The sequence below is a fragment of the Astyanax mexicanus genome, chromosome 17 (genome assembly GCF_023375975.1).
Source record: "Astyanax mexicanus isolate ESR-SI-001 chromosome 17, AstMex3_surface, whole genome shotgun sequence".
Lineage (NCBI taxonomy): Eukaryota > Metazoa > Chordata > Actinopteri > Characiformes > Acestrorhamphidae > Astyanax > Astyanax mexicanus.
The window spans coordinates 17,134,143-17,147,690 of NC_064424.1; the positions used below are offsets into that span (position 1 = coordinate 17,134,143).

The window sequence follows — 13,548 nt, forward strand, 5'->3', positions numbered from 1 at the left end:
AGGGTTCTCGCTCTGATTATCAGACAAGGAAGATCAGTGAAGGTCAAATATAAATGTTTCCTTTCCTTTCCAGTCTTTACTAGAAATGCAGACACTGCACTAAAGCCTAAAACCCGCTAAAGTCACAGTGCGCACACAGCAACTGACTATTACTATTCTCACAGGCCTACAGAATTGAACTTGGGAATCAACAAAGGGCCAAATTCCTGCAATAGCCTGATAACCAGTCCTTTTCAAAGAATTCCATCAGCTTAGCAGAGCCTCCAAAAGGAGCTGTTGTTGGTCCTGTTATAATGTTTGTAAAGGTTTAGCACGCATTATGGTAAAACGTGAGACCAGTGGGAATGCTGAAAGACAGATGATGGGGCTTTAAGAAAACACGGAATTGAGCAGAACGAAAAGCAATAGTGCGCTAAACCTAGAGTGACTCTTTAATGAAAGAAGTGGTGATGCGGATGCGAAGGCGGTTGCACACTGGACGTAACACAATGTCACGCAGCGCTGAACAACGAAGTGCTGAAGTTGGAGCACCATAATGGACGTTTTTGTTTATATTAAAGACATGGGGTCTGTACTTATCCCTCACCAACCAGGGAGTTCCTGATGAGCATAACGCGACACTAATAAGCTGTACAAAGTAGGTCTACTCAAAGTTAAATAGTGTTTTAAAGTTTCAAGTTCATTTTTCAATAAAATTCTTTGTGCTATTGTTTTGGTTTTAAATGAAGGTAACAATGAAAAAATACTGCATGGCGTGATGCATCATGCTGAGGAACATAACAATGCTCCGAGTCCTTGTGCACCATCATTTTTTTATTTTTAGACGGCTGCACCTTTAGTGTGCACCCAAAAGAACTTGGAACAAGACATTCCCTTAAACTACACTAAAGATTCACTGTAGGAAACACTGTACTAAGTATATTACTTATACCATTTTTTTTAATAACAAGGCGTTCCCTCTGTTTTCCAGCATTAAGACTATTCCTATTCCTTGGTGACAATGGTACGGGCCTTCTGGCCCACTAAACCACCCCCTGAGGGCATGCTTCGATATCTGCCAAATTAATTATTAATCTGATTGACAGGCACTGACTTCTTAGCATAGAATCAGTGACTGACAGTTGCTATCCAGCAGTGCAGGAGGTCCCAGAGGCAACAACTGCCTCGAAAAGGCACCATTTAGTGTCAAAACCACCAGTTAAGAAGCGGCTGGGGACAAAGAGCACCATTCTATCACATCTCACAGGTGACATGTTTTCTATTCCTAATTGACTTTCATTTCATTAGCACGTGGCCCGTGTCCAAATGCCCTCAAACGAAACGCTCTAATCCATTCAGATTTCTCGACTCATCCCATCTGAGCCAAATGATTTGACTGTCAGAGGTGTAAAAGTCATTCTGCGAGCGCCGTCCTTCTCTCGTCAGCCGCTTATCCTCTTATCGTTCTTTTTAATGAGAGAAAGACAGGATTTTGTGCAGTAATCCTGCAGGCAGTTGGCTGGCGATAAAGCCCTCTCTTGTGCTTACTGGAGCTGAGGGATACAGGAGGGCCTCTGAGATGGTACAGAGGAATTAGGACCAGTAGAAGAATAGGGAGCAGGAGGCATGCTGCTCCCTGTGGAATGTATGGGTGTACAAATGCAGCGATGCATCACCTAGGAGGGGTATATTTAACTGCATCCAAATAATGCTAAATAAATATACTAAAACTAAACTAAAATGTGTCACATTTTTATAAGCAAGTAATCTGCTTTCATTTCTTTTGGCCACTTTATAAATTGTTATTTGCAGAATATACTGCTCAGACAATTCCCAAATCTAATGTGATTTCACATTAAACAGTGTAATCAAATGAATTCTCATTATGCCCTTAAGGAATGTAATACAAAATACAGCTCCATCATGTCTTTAATATTCATTACTTTTTTCAAGTATTGCAATGTGGCAAACAACACGACTTGTAACAAAAGTGGTTAGTAACATAAAGAACCCACATAATTAAAAGCTTCTTTACAAATTAAAGCTGGTTTCTGGAACCATTTAGGTCTATTTTTGTAGGATTCCATTAGATGGGAGGAGATGCACTTGCTAAACACGCAAAAACATGGTATCTCCAGTTACAAATTGTCCTTACATTGTGCCAAAATGTCCTGATAAATGAATAAATAGAAATATATGTGATAAAATGTAGCTATAGCGTGTAGTGTGTTAATTAAGCAGTAAAGCGTTTCTGTAAAGTATGTTCAGTATGTTTTCACACATCATGCTCGACCAATCCGATAAGATTTCATTAGCTGAAATAGGAATATCAGAAAAACACTTGTTTATTGTCAGTCATTTTGAATTTTAAACCAAAGGACAAAACAAAAAGAGATAAAGAATAACGAGAGATAAAAGTCTAAAGAAAAAATTGGGGAACAAACAAGACTACAGTAGTGCTGTGCGATATGACGATAAATATCGTGGGGGCGCTAGAAAAGTGTCTATCGTGCTACTTCCCTTCTATCGTCTCTATCGTTTCTACAGTAATTTCATCAATGATTCATGCAAATATATAAAGTAGGCTACGATAAAATGTATTGGCGTGGTCACTTTGCATAAACTTCGCATAAACTTTATAATGTGGTTTTGCAACATGACGCTGCTTTACGTCATTTGACGGACACAAAATGTTAATTGTTATTTTGATAACTCAATTTAAATACCTGTATAATTTTGAAAAAAAAATAGCTACTGCATCTACCACATCTGTTTTGATTTGATACATATATATTGCTGCACTAAAAAGTAGTAATTCTCATTTGTGAAAGTTTGGTTTAATGTCACTTAAAGTTTATTATTTTGTCATATTTTTCGAAGAATAACTGAAAACATACTTAAATGTAATATATCATGATATATATCGTTATATTAAAAAAATCCAAATCGTGATATGATTTTTTCCATATTGCCCAGCACTACACTACAGTTCCTACAGCTTTAGATTTTTAGGTATTACAGGTGTTTGTTGAGGTAAATACGGTAATTTCACAAAGTTTACTTTCAATTTTTTGTGATATAAACACAATTTTGTACTCTCTACCAGTATTGCTAATAATGATACTATTCTTGGTATCGTAATCGTGATAAAAAAAAAGCTGAAGTTGAATAATTTAGGTCTGAGATTTACACTTCCAGTGAAAGGAGTTTATAAATAGTATTTGAGAGCATGTGGAATCTGAACACGTTTCTTGGTGGAGCACACAAAGCTAAAACCACAAACCACTGTGCTGCTCCCTGCTGCGAACTTGCCGACCCCTCTGCGCTGATGAGGCCCTTGAGGGGCAACAACGACTACTCATCTCAAGTCAATAACAACCCGATATGCAAACAGTCTTTATAAGAAGCCAATTAAAAATAAATATAAAAATAAATCAGCAGAAACCCAGCTGCTAGACTGCTTAATCTTGTGACACACAAAAACAGAAAACAAACTTGCCACTCGCTGTAAATGTTCCTCCCAAACAGCACCCCCACCCAACCCACCCGAATCTTTTTTCAGCATCCCTCATGTTCTCTCTGTAATTTTAATTAAAACTTATAATCTCACAGTAGCTGGGGCTCCAGAGGCCTGCTGACATAATAAGTGAAACACTCCCTTTCTAGTACACTCTTCTGAATCGGTGCCAGCCTAGCCCTGTGGAGACACACAAAGCCCAGGCTGGGAGTGTGGCTGCTAAATTATTTACACATTTCCGCATTTAAGTTGCAAATCACATCCCGCGAGTTCGGCCGGCGAGGGAAAGGAAGCTGAGCTTGGAGGTCAAACACGTTCCTGAAGTTCCTCTCTAATCCATTTAGATAAACACAGCACTTTGTTGTTGCAGAAAGCTAAAAGTGTTCTAGACTCCAGATTAAGCACTCCAGTCCTCCAGTCTTCAGTGGGGAGAAAGCTCACTCAGCCTCATATTGATTAAGATATTAAAGCTAAAAGCAGAAACCCAAAGATGTAAAAAGATGTGCTTTGTAATCAGTGTATAAACAAGAAATATTGAGCCAATTTCTCAAGTCATTGCACCACCAAATCCTTTTGTGGCACGTCCCAGTAATGCTAGGAAGAAGCTTGGCCTCAACTTTAAGCATTCACCTTAAAACGGTACACAAATGTAGTTCATTCTTTGAATTATTTATATGCAAAAGGAAAAAAAAAGGTTCTTAGTTTCAAACTCTCTCCCCTTTACCCCTTTTCCAAGGTCAGGTTTCTGTAGCTTCTGTAAGATCATCTGACATTTGAATGTAATTCTTGGTCGCTTAAATTTTGGAAATCTGAAAAAAGTGCACAATATTGGAAACCATTTATACATTTTTATAATTATTTTTTTAACCAGAATTCACCAGATGTCAATGATCCAGCATGGCATAATGTAATTTATGAACTCTTTGTATTTAAGACTGGAGTAGGGGTGCACCAAAAATATTGACAACTGAAAATCACCTGAAAATGGAAGGAAAAAAAAGCAGCAATTTCAATGTTCGGAAGAAAAAAGTAATAGATAAAATAAATTGTTCAGTATAAATTATTTTAAGTCTCTATACAAACTAGCTGTTTTCCAGTTAAAAGATATAGGCTGTGTAGGACTGGGATAGTACACTGCAGGAAAAAAACTGGCAAAAACTAGACTAGACTAGATTTCTTAAAATAAGCAATTGAAATTTCTCAAAATGAGTGAAATAAGAATTAGCCTAAATCAAGTAAAAATCACGTTTTTGCCTTCAATTTGGACACAAGATTAAGAATAACTTGACCAGTGACTTTTTGTGCTTATTTTGATTCAAATTATTTAAAATAAGGTCATAATTCTGAGTAAGACTGATTAAGAATCTAGTTAGCTAGCTAAGATAAGCTTAGCATTTGTCTGTTCACTACCAAATGTCTGGATGCCTTCCTTTATGTAAATTTCCCTCACATTTGACTTGAGTAGCATTGCTGAGGTACATGAACAACACGGCTGATTTAAATGCATGTCTAAAATAGCACTGTTGAGGTCAATATATGACTGAAACATCACTTTTCAGGTACATTTCTTTCTAAAGTAAACTGTTGTGGGATCTAAGTGTGTGATTTGAACAGCACTTCTGAAATAAATAATGATTAGAATAGCACAGCTAAGGTAAATGTAATGTGCCTGCTAAGATACATGGGAAGTGTTCAAAATATACTTTTAAATGGTACTACTGGAAATACAGATTTCTCATCAGACATATTATTTACAGAAGCATGAAGCCTCCTTTATAAAAACATTTTTGGGACCTAACTGTCCCCACATCAGTATTCCAGGCCATTTGTCCTGTCCCACAGCAAGCATGATCCCTGATAATAAGCTCACAGTTATTTCCAGTTTTCTGGCTTTTCCATCATTCCGGCCACTCAAAATGATGATAAACTGCAGAAGGCTTAGCTGTCAATCTTTCTTTCCTTCTCTCCAGAAAAGACAGGAGACCTTGAGTTGCCATCAAGTGTCAGGGAAGCATCAGCTGAAAAGAATGGCATGAGGGAATGTGTGGCGGCAAGTTAGTGACTGAGTGAACGTTGTGTGTGTGTGTGTGTGTGTTTTCAGCCCCCCTTGAGACACAGCCTGGAACAGTCAAGATGCCATCATTACTGTCGCCACCTTTCACCTATCCCGGTTCCTCAAGGACAGAGAATGAGCATGGGAACACTGGAGAAAGGCTCTCTGGAATTTCTGAGTCATTACAGCAGATCCCGCGCGAGCCGCGGTCCTGCATGACTCCATCGCTGCTGGGAAATGGGGTCTTAATTTGAAGCATGATGGTGGTGGGAAGGCGGGGGTGGTGGACTCGTGGATCGCATGACCCAAAATAGGGCACTGTCCATCAGGCTACTGGAATCTGATTTCCCTCGTAATCAGTCGCTGCAGCGAAAGTCTAGCCGCTCTGGAATCAATAGCAATTCCACTAAAAGTTTCTAAGCTGAAATTACTCCAGCGAAGGCCAGGGTAATTAGGTTAGAGGGGTGGCATGGCAGCAGAGAAGGCAGGAAATCCAAGCCCAGGCTCTGGCTTGGAGGTATAGATCTCTTCGGTTACATTTCATATTTTCCTAATAGCTCAAAAGAGATCAAAAGAAACAGCACTCAGTGCTGCATGCAGTGTTCAAGAAGTACAGTAATCACTTCAGTAAAGGTTGTGTACTCAAGTGAGACTGGCCAACAACAACATGGCCAGAATTTATATCACAATATATATATATATATTTTTATTTTGTTAGATTATTTTGTTGTCTATACAGCAGAAAATAGTAGAGAAGCCACTACCTATGATCTCAATATCTAAATATGTGTAGTACACAGAACTGCTCACAGTTTTTTTAAATATATATACTATTCATATACACTAACATACATATTTTAGTGATTTACATTAATTGTTGCTACATATCATCCAATTTAACAGGATATTTTACACACTCTGTAATGAAATGAACAGTTGGGTCAATGTATTTTAAGCACTAATGATATCCAACACCAATGATTTATCACAACACAAAATAGCATCATATTGCCAGCTCTATAATCAGTTAATAAAATGTAATATACAGCTCTGGAAAAAAATGAGAGACCGCTTAAAATGAAGTGTTTCTTTGATTTAACCAAATTAAAAACTTCTGGAACATAATCAAGAGGAAGATGAATGATCACAAGCCATCAACTAAGCTGAACTGCTTGAGTTATCCAAAAGCAGTGTGTAAGACTGGTGGAGGGGAACATGCAAAGATTCATGAAAACTGTGATTAAATCCAGGGTTATTCCACCAAATATTGATTTCTGAACTCTTAAAACTTTTTGAATATGAACTTTTTTTTTTTTTTTGCATTATTTGAGGTCTGAAAGCTTAGATTAGATTTATATCTATTTTAAAAGCGTCTTGGGTGTGTTTAAACTCACATGTGGCTTTATGTGGCTTGGTCTAATTCAGATAGAATCCTGATACTACAAACGCATAATGTGACTAGGTGTACAAACAGGTCAAAATCTTGTTTACAGACAAAATTAATTTGACCTTTTTTTGTCCTGCAAACGTGCTACTTTTTTTAGCCATCCACAACAGTACTTGTTTCCACCTACTATACTGAACAGCAAGGTTTAAATCTTTGTATTTTTATCTCAAGATGAACAGCTAGACATGCGGACTTTCGCAGCGAGACAGGCTCACATATCATTTCACCACAAGGAATCCACAGCGAGTGATGACTTGAGAACTGACACGTTCTACATAATACATGTTGCCATGCTTATTGATGTTGTAGAACTCCAGCCCCAGGTTTCCCCTTACTCTATGTCTTCTTGATGTGGCTCTCATTGGATGTGGCTTGTCAGCGCACTGTCACAAGCTGGTCACAACAGACTGTCAGATTCCCAGACATCGTATCGTAAACTTAACATCACCCATCATTGGCTATGTTCACTTTGCTCACAAGCCTCATTAATCATTTTCGAACCGATTTGGCTTATCTTAACTCTTCACATTCATAAATGTAACTGACCGGTATCTGTCTGTAATGAGAAAGGAATCTGCCTATATTAAAAAAAACATTTCTTTAAATGCTGTTTGAAACAATGCTTTTCTAATTATTTCACTCTAGTCACACATTTAGAGCAATTTTAGTCATTTATCAACCTAATCTGTGCTATTCCAGTCATAAATTAACCTTAATAGTGCTGTTCTACTTACGACTATACCTCAGCAGTGCTACCCAAACTTCCACAGAAACGACTTTCTTTAGTTGGTTTTCAGTTGGTAAACAAACAAATGCTAAGGCCAAGCTAAAGTTACCTCAGCTAACATTACTATCCCAGCCCTGTGCAGCATGTAACAAACAGTCTGTCAGTAAACAGATACAACACATGATGAATGTTATTGAATGCCTTATTGACTCAAAATAAATTAGTCATTGTTTCTGCCACTATGATCAGGAGATTGCTGGTTTTGAATCCTGTTTATGTAGCTTGCCATCGGCTACCGCATTCCTCAAAGAGCACAATTGGCCTTGCTCTCTCTTTCTGGGTGGGTAGATGGCGCCCTCTCCCCACATCACTCCAAAGGGTGATGTTGATCAGCACAAGGCGTCTGTGAGCTGATGTATCGGAACTGAGTTGCTGCGCTGTCCTCCGAGCATGCATCACATGTATCGGAGGTGGCATGTGCTAGCCTTTGCCTTCCTGGTGTTGGGGCATCACTAGTGATAGGGGGAGTCTCAATCATTGGGTTGGGTAGTTGGCTTTGTAAATTGGGAAAAAAATTCAGTCATTGTTCGATATGAATTGTTCCATCTTTTCACTTGTTGCCAAATAATCGGTGCATTTCCGGCAAAAACAGCATCAAAGAATCTTTCAGTTGGTGCAGAACAACAACACTGCCTGTCTGCTGAAAGTGTATGATGAAATCCTCTGAGGGACGAGGGAGAACCTCAGGGACGTTACTCACCTTGCTCCCAGGCAGCGGTTTGGCGGGACACACGGGGCGGCTGGTGCTCGTGGCACACACCCCCCGCTGTCGAGGCCAACTGAGGAGGCAGCGCCACTGAGAGAGCTCCCTGAGGAGCGGGAGACAGGAGGCCGGGCACAACATCACCTTGCTCTCTCTCTCACACACACTCCAAACAACTCTACACACACACACACACACACACACACACACACACACAACTTATATCTTATTCACAGAGAGAGCTCACACTGCTCAGCTGTCAAGGACGCCTGGATTCAAGCTCACAGGTGATGTGCGGACACTGTGGACAGTTGGGCGACAGGTAGATGAATAAAAACATGGGGCATTAATGCTAAAGCAGAAACATGAACCTGGATGATCTAAGATCTTTCCTCTCACTCTTTTACTGTCTTTTTGGATCAGGAGAAGCACAGAACCATCTTTTTTGTACTAAACCAGATTATCAGAACACCCTGTACCCTTTTTCTCTCTCTCTCTCTCTCTCTTTCTCTCTCACTCACACTCTCACGTTTTCTCTCTGTCTTTCTCTTTTTCTCTCTGAAGAGCAAACAAAGCAATTTCACATATGCGAGCTCTGGAAGCTCAGAAGCCTAGTGTGTAATTACTCCTCTCGCTTGGCTCCTTGTTTACGCTGTCTCTGACAAAGATGCATTGTGTCCTGCAAGAAGGAAGCCTAGAGAGGACATTTTTCTGCTTTGCTGCCAAAACACCGGCCACGCGGCCCGGTCATTAAAGAGACACGGCTGCCTTGTCCACTCAGTCACTCTCTTTCTTGCCACCGAGCGTAGCAGGACACCAAAACAATCAGTCAATTCAAATTAGCGCCAACGAAAAAGCACCAAGGAAGGAACTCTGGTGTCCTCTACACCTACGACAACAAACACACACAAACTACTATTTATAAACACAGTCCCAACATTTTGTACAAGCCTAATCTGTAACTCATCATTCACCATTCCAAGCTAGGGCTGGACAAAATGGTTAAATCTGATCATATATATAACACAATATATTTCTTTTTTTTTCTTCTTCAGTGAAAGAAGAAAAAAACAGTGAAAGCTTGAGAAGAGGAGTACTCGTTCTCAGCAAACATCTATACACATACCCCCTACACACACCACACACACACACACAGAGAGAGCAAGAGCCTACCGACACAGCTGGCTGGCGACAGCAACCTCTGCAGAATAAACACACGTTCACTCTCTGGTCCCTTCTCTCTCTTTCATTCGCTCTCTCTCTCTCTCCCTCTCTTTCGTTCTTCTCTCTCTCTCTCTCCCTCACTCACTCGTCCTCGGTTGCTGCCGCGCTCTGGAGGGTGACGACTCCACAGAGCAGCAGAAAAACATTCCAGACTGCAGCACTGGCAGCTCTCTCTCTCTCTCTCCCAGAGCTTGATTGGGGGGGAGGAGGAGGAGGGCCTTAGGTGCTTGAGTGTGTGTGTGTGTGTGTGTGGGTCTCAGCAAGTGGTGCTGCCCCCCATTCCCCCCGCCTTCCCTCTGCTGCAGCTGTTTGGGGACTCAAAGGCAGGACTTCACCCTTTCATCCGTTTTATCTTTTTAAAAATCCCTTCCAGGACTTTGAAGCCATGGTGCAATATATGCATGGATATTTCCAGAGTGTGCGCGTGAGTGCGTGTGTGTCTTTCAAGAGATGGAGAGATGGAGTGTGTGTCCATCCATGCTGTTGCCGTGCATAAACCTGGTGTCATTTCGAAAACGGATTTTTCAGAAGAGACAATAACAGTGTTCACAAGAGTTCCCTGGTAGTCCTTATCTCTAAACCTTTTCATTGGAAACGCAGAAGAGCTATATAAAAATAGAGTATAGCAATGCTGGGAGATCTACTACTTATATGGACAAAAGTATTGGGAAACCTGCTCAATCAATATTTCTTCTGAAATCAAGGATAATAAAAATGAATGTATCCTGTTTATGTTGGAGTACCTGTCTCTACTGTACATGAAAGGCTTTCTAGGATGGTTTTGGTTGTGATCACCACTCCACCTCATCCCCAACTCATGCTAAACTGTACTGGATAGTAGGGTTGTCACGATACCAAAATTTTGACTTCGATACCGATACCAACTGTAGTATCACGATTCTCGATACCAAAACGATACTTGGAAGAAAAAAAAACAATAAAAATATCTGAACATAAAATGTTTATTTTTGACTGAACTGGATTGAACACTGAACAATCGGTGCAAACGTTTTTATTCTAAAATGAAACATTTGAACAAAAAACAAGTTTTGTTATTATAACCTTAACTATAACATAATTATCTAAACACTTCCTAAAAACTAAAACTAAAACCAGAGGTAATGGTAGCCTGACTATGTGAACCTGACGGGCGGGCAGAAGTTAAGTTCTGAATAAGGAAAATAAAGAGACAGAAGAACATTACCATTTATGTTCATTTTAACACTCACTGCTCCGTTATATTAATCAACCGTTTACCGTTTTTAATAAGCCCATGTTCAGTGTAACGAGCAAGCAGGCTACGTGCCTGTCCACAGATTTGCGATGGAAACGCGAAAACGTGAACATCTTGAGTTCATGTTTCACAGCCAATGGGATAATGGAGAAATAGAGAAAACCACGGGTCCAAAACAAAACTCCTGCACACTCCTCTCCATGTTAACGTGATTTACTAGCAGTCGCTAGTAAATCTTAGTAAAGCTACAGAGTGTATCTTGACTAACTCCACTAACCTGTCGACTTCACAGCTCTTTGTAGAGATCAGGGTGCTTGTCTGCTAAATGAGCGAAATATGATCAGAATTATGTTAAATAACACTGTAACATAGAAGCATAGAACTATTATTTAATTAAAATGATTTTTAAGAACAGCTAAACACAGTGCTGCAGGTCAAACGCGGAGGCGTTCACGTGCGAGAGACAGAGAAAGAGTGAGAGAGCGAGAGAGAGAGAGATTTGCGTGTTCTGATGTGAGCTACTCACAGGTAAAGGTTCTCTTTGATCTCCTCGTGCTCATATTCTAGTCCCATACATAATTCTGCAGCTCCCTCAGTGTTTTCTGTCGTATTTTGCGGCTAGCGCGAGCGCTTACAACTAACACCGCGGAGCGCGAGGTGCCGCCGCCCTTGTGCCGAATCCGCTACTGAATCCGACTCCCGCTTCGCGGACAGAATCGGCACAACACCCCCCACTGTACAACTGCGGGAGTGAAAACAGCGCTAATAAAGTAGTTTAGTTTCACTTTCAGTTTTCGTTATTTTATTTAAAAATAAAATAAAAAATCTTAGACTATTTTCCCACACTTCACTCCTCGCGCCCGTTTTGTCCACAAGTCGCGGACGAGAGACATCTGTTATTTTAGCCGTCGCCATTCTACACTCGCTGCTGCTCTGCTGGCTTGCGCGTGAATCGATTCATTTGTTCAGAACACTAAGTTTATCTGAATCCTGCCACACCGACTGCTGCGGTGTGAATCAGTTTTCTTATGAACTGAATCAAATCGCGCCTACTAATTTGACTCATTTGAAGCTAGTGACTGGGCTATATACAGTATCGAAAGCATCGAACGCTAAAGAACCGAATCGTTTGTGATGACGTAGTATCGAAAAAGAATCGAACCTTCGGTACACCGTGCAACTCTACTGGATAGAGCACCACTATTCCAGACAACACAGTTCCACATAATCAGTGTTTAAATGAGTACAATTCTTAAATAAAAGGGGTCCTTAAGAGTTTGTTAGTAAAATCACTGGTTCTTAATAGAACCATAGTAAATTATTAAGCCAATTTACTCTAGATAGCCAAACAGTCTTCTGCCTCGTTAAAAGCAAAAAGTTTTAAAAAAATGTTTTTTTGTAGATGATTCTGTATAGCGCCAAAATGTATTTCGCTTCATTCTTCTAAGTAAGAACCTTTTAATTATATTTATCATCTTTTAAAACATTTCGTTCATACTTGTTTGCACTTGTATGCTAAATTAGGGATGGGTAATACGGCCTTGAATTACACAATACTATTTATTTATTAGGGTTGTCCCAATCAAGTTTTTTCTTTTTTTTTTTTGTCCTACTGTTGGTCACTTCATACATCCTGAGTATTCGACACTTTAAACAGATACAAATCTGATCACTCAAATCACTTAAGAAGGTGGTCTGAAGAGCATTCAAGCCAGATTCTAATACCGGTAGTCAGATTCTATTAAAAACATACATCTCTGAAACTCCTCCCCATGCAGTAGGTCACTGCTGAATTTAGTAATCAGTAGTTTAAATAGTTGTTGTTGTTTTCTTATCAGCAAGGACTGCCATTGCTGTTGTCTTCCTGTATGTTTGAAAGAATACATGGCAACATGTAAAATATTGCTAATTTTGAGACAGCAACCATCTTTAGCAGAGCACAGGAAAAGGCTGAACAGATCAACAGCTGGTGAGAGGATTTGCATATTCAGTCCCCCACAGCAATCAGAGTTCAGTCGGTCTAACAGGAGATGCACCTGATTACTGAATGTAAATGCATGTGATTAAAATCTTAATTGTAATCCAGATACTAGTCATATGAAGTGATCAAGTGTGAACAGGGTCTTTGCACACCTATAAATATCTGAGGGCATTTTTCCACTAGTCTTTTTTTCCAGAACCAGATGCGCTTTCTCAGCGGGTTTGGTGCGCTTGGTTAGGTGGGAAACCTGCTTAAATCTGTGGTCTGGGGTTCCTTTCATGCAGACTCTGGTGCAGAAAGCTATACGAGCCCAGGCCTGTGTGGGAGCTTATATGATTGGTTATAACGTTATTTCCCTGTCCATTAGTTAACAGTACTTAATATTGAATGAAACCACACTTTATTAGGTCTGCATGGATAATAAGCTTCTTAAACATTAATGCCTGCTACTTTGAAAGAGCTTCATGGTGGAACGTTACGTTACCAAAAGCACTCTTCCTCGCCGCATGAATATTTTTATCCAATAAATATAATGGAAAAAAAGCAGACACCAGCCAAAGTGTTTATAAAATTACACACACACACACAAAAAATATATATGACATATAGGATGGTGCAGATTA

General features: G+C 39.9%; 1 protein-coding gene across 1 annotated transcript in view; it reads right to left on the reverse strand.

Annotated features, from left to right (window-relative positions):
* The window catches only part of siah2l (seven in absentia homolog 2 (Drosophila)-like), a 41,810-nt gene that overhangs the window by 7,379 nt on the left and 20,883 nt on the right, over window positions 1-13,548 (reverse strand). The window lies entirely within an intron of this gene.